Source organism: Phascolarctos cinereus, unplaced genomic scaffold (assembly GCF_003287225.1).
Source record: "Phascolarctos cinereus isolate Bilbo 61053 unplaced genomic scaffold, phaCin_HiC Scaffold_64;HRSCAF=595, whole genome shotgun sequence".
NCBI lineage: Eukaryota > Metazoa > Chordata > Mammalia > Diprotodontia > Phascolarctidae > Phascolarctos > Phascolarctos cinereus.
In genome coordinates, this window is record NW_027556013.1 from 1 (window position 1) to 3943 (window position 3943).

General features: G+C 34.9%; 1 non-coding gene across 1 annotated transcript; it reads right to left on the bottom strand.

Moving 5' to 3' along the window:
* Positions 1–2131: 2131 nt before the first annotated feature.
* Positions 2132–3085, bottom strand: LOC144458173 (18S ribosomal RNA). The gene has a single exon (XR_013487719.1). It is a non-coding gene; the product is annotated as an 18S ribosomal RNA (ribosomal RNA).
* Between the last annotated feature and the right edge of the window lie 858 nt (positions 3086–3943).

Sequence of the window (3943 nt, forward strand, 5' to 3'; positions counted from 1 at the left end):
GTTTGTGCTACTGCTCGTAGGGCTCCGATTAGGGCGTATTTTGAGTTTGATGCTCATCCAGATCATAAGATTGGATATACTGATAGCCCGGATAGGGTGAGGATGAATAGTACTCCTAGGTTTAAGTCAATGAGGGCATGGGGTATAGGAAGGGGTACTCAGATTGTTAGGGCTAAGGTCAGGGCTATGATGGGGGCAGTGATGAATATTAGGGTTGATGATGTTGCAGGCCGTGAGGGTTCTTTTGTAAATAGTTTTACAGCGTCTGCTACTGGTTGTAGTAGGCCATATGGTCCGACGATGTTTGGGCCTTTTCGAAGTTGTATATAACCTAGGACTTTCCGTTCTACTAATGTTAGGAAAGCAACTGCTAGTAGGATGGGGAAGGTGTAGAGTAGAATATTAATAGTAAGCATGTATTAAGGAGAGGAGTTGAACCTCTGGTTATAAAGGTTTAAGTTTTATGCAATTACCTGCTCTGCCACCTTAATAGCTCTGTCTCTAGAGAATAAAATTATTGAGTTATGGTATTGAGATGGTTTCATACCTTATCTCTGAGGCTTGTCTGTTAATATTAGCCTTATTTCTCTTGTCCTTTCGTACTGGGAGTAATGAATATACAGATAGAAACCGACCTGGATTGCTCCGGTCTGAACTCAGATCACGTAGGACTTTAATCGTTGAACAAACGAACCATTAATAGCGGCTGCACCATTTGGATGTCCTGATCCAACATCGAGGTCGTAAACCCTGATTGTCGATATGGTCTCTTTAATAGGATTGCGCTGTTATCCCTGGGGTAACTTGTTCCGTTGATCAAAATATGGGTCAATTACTGATGTTGTCATACTTAGGTATGTTAATCTGGGTTTAGTCATTCGGAGGTTATTTTGTTCTCCGAGGTCACCCCAACCAAAGATTATAACTTAGTATATAGTGTTGTTATGCCATTAGGGTAGTATTAAGATTGGGTTAAGTTATTAATCTTAAGCTCCACAGGGTCTTCTCGTCTTGTAGTATTATTCCCGCCTCTGCACGGGAAGGTCAATTTCACTGATTGGGAATAGGAGACAGTTAGGCCCTCGTGATGCCATTCATACAAGTCCCTATTTAGAGGACAGGTGATTATGCTACCTTTGCACGGTCAGTATACCGCGGCCGTTAAAGTTTAACTCACTGGGCAGGCGTTGCCTCTAATATTTGTTATGCTAGAGGTGATGTTTTTGGTAAACAGGCGGGGTTATATGTACTTGCCGAGTTCCTTTTATTCCTTTTAATCTTTCCCTTGGGTTGCACTCCTGTGTTGGGTTGACAATATGGTTAATAGCTTTCTAGTCGTTTAGTTATGTTTATTAGTTTGTTAATTGTTAGTGGTTATTCCGTTTCTAATGTAGGCTTGTGCAGGGAGAAATGTTTCTTGTTACTAATTTTAGCATTATAGCTTCTATATATTTATAGAATTATCCAATTTAGAGATAGGGATTTTGATTATATTTTAGGGATTAAAATGATATTGTGTATTTGAGCTTTAACGCTTTCTTAATTGGTGGCTGCTTTTAAGCCAACTATGAGTTGTATATGGTTCATTATCCTCTATGGAAGTTTGTTTACTGGATCTAAAGAGTTGTCCCCCTTTAGATTAGCTTTTAAATTTAAATTATGTTTATGATTACTTTGGTTAAATTTAAAGTTGAACTTATATTCGTGTTTTGGATAACCAGCTATCCTCAAGTTCGATAGGCTTTTCACCTCTACTATAAGATCTTCTCACTATTTTGCTACATAGACGAGTTGGCTCTAGTTGCTGTCTTGTAGTAGCTCACTTGATTTCGGGAGGACGGGCATAGTTCTTTTTGTCCGAGTTGACTAGCTAAACCATTATGCAAAAGGTAGAAGGTTGAATCTTTGCTTTGTGGTGCTTATAATCTTATCTTTCAGGTTTCCCTTGCGGTACTATCATTAATGCGCCTTTTTATCTGTTCTATCTCCTATACTAGGATGAATTGAATGTTTTGGTAGAAATTTAATATAGTTGTATTAGTTAGTGGATGGGCTTATATTGGCTCAAAATGGTCAGGGTAAGCTGAAGTCTTTTAGGTGTAGGCTAAATGCTTTTGTTTAAGCTACATTTTGATGATCCAAGTGCACCTTCCGGTACACTTACCATGTTACGACTTTTCTCTTCTTTATTTATTTATTTTATTAGTTATTTGGTTTGTTTATGTTGAAGAGAGTGACGGGCGGTGTGTACGCGTCCTATTGCCTGTTTCAATTAAGCTCTCTATTCTTAATTTACTGCTAAATCCTCCTTCGTATATCTTAGGTTTCATAAGATAGTCCGTAATTTTCTATGTTAGAAAATGTAGCCCATCACTTTCCTCTTCATATGCTACACCTTGACCTAACGTTTTTATGGTTGATGATTTTGCTTACTTTTGGTCCCTATTGGGGTAGGCTGACGATGGCGGTATATAGGCTGTATTGGCAAGAAGAGGTGGGGTGTATCGGGGTTCATCGGTTATAGGACAGGCTCCTCTAGATGGGCTTAGGACACCGTCAAGTCCTTTGAGTTTTAAGCGCTGGCTAGTAGTTCTCTGGCGAATAGTTTCGTTATTAAACTATCTAAGTTTACGGCTAAAGCATAATGGGGTATCTAATCCCAGTTTGAGTCTTAGCTGTCGTGTTTTGGTCAGTATTAAGGCCACTTTGGTTGCATTTTTTAATGTTAGCTATAGCGTATTACAGCATGATTGAGTTTTAGCCTTATTTTGGTTGTTGGATTGTACACGCTTTACGCCGACATCTGTTAGTTTGGGTCAATCGTATGGCCGCGGTGGCTGGCACGAAATTTACCGGCCCTAGATAATTATAATTTAGTCAAACTTTCGTTTATAGCTTAATGTTAATCACTGCTGTGTCCCGTGGGGGTGTGGTTGGACAAGACGTTATGGGCTACTTTGTAGTGAACCTGATGTCTGCTCCTGCTAAATTGTGTATAAATTTTGGGGGCATTCTCACTGGGTTGCGGAAACTTGCATGTGTAAGTTTAATTAAAACTAACAGTAAGGCTAGGATCAAACCTTTATGTTATTGGGACTTTTTATGGTCCATCTGAGCATTTTCAATGCTTTGCTTTATAAATAAGCTACATTAACAGGGATAAATAGATTTTTTCTTCCGAAAGTTGAATTTGTATACTATGTCAGTATTAAAGTTTTATCGGAATTGAACATAAAAATAAAAAAATTTAATTATGAAAATTCATACAATTTTGTTAATGCCTGGGTTTTCATATTATTGATATAATGGTTCTGTGTTTTAGTAGTATCTTAATAATATTTAATATTTCTTTAATACTTTAATACTTTAATACTTTAATACTTTAATACTTTAATACTTTAATACTTTAATACTTTAATACTTTAATACTTTAATACTTTAATACTTTAATACTTTAATACTTTAATACTTTAATACTTTAATACTTTAATACTTTAATACTTTAATACTTTAATACTTTAATACTTTAATACTTTAATACTTTAATACTTTTAATACTTTATTAATACTTTAATACTTTAATACTTTAATACTTTAATACTTTAATACTTTAATACTTTTAATACTTTAATACTTTAATACTTTATAATACTTATAATACTTTATAATACTTTATAATACTTTATAATACTTTATAATACTTTATAATACTTTATAAGGGTATTGTTCTTATTATTAAGTGTTGTGTCCCGCTACTTCGTGAGTGTAATGCTCTGCTAAAAGTTTTATCGTCCGGTTTTGGGGTTTGACGGAAAGGATAATTTTGGTAAGGGGGTAGGGGTTTAATGAATATAAGTCTAATCTTTATATTTATTATAAATTATTATAAATTATTATAAATTATTATAAATTATTATAAATTATTATAAATTATTATAAATAT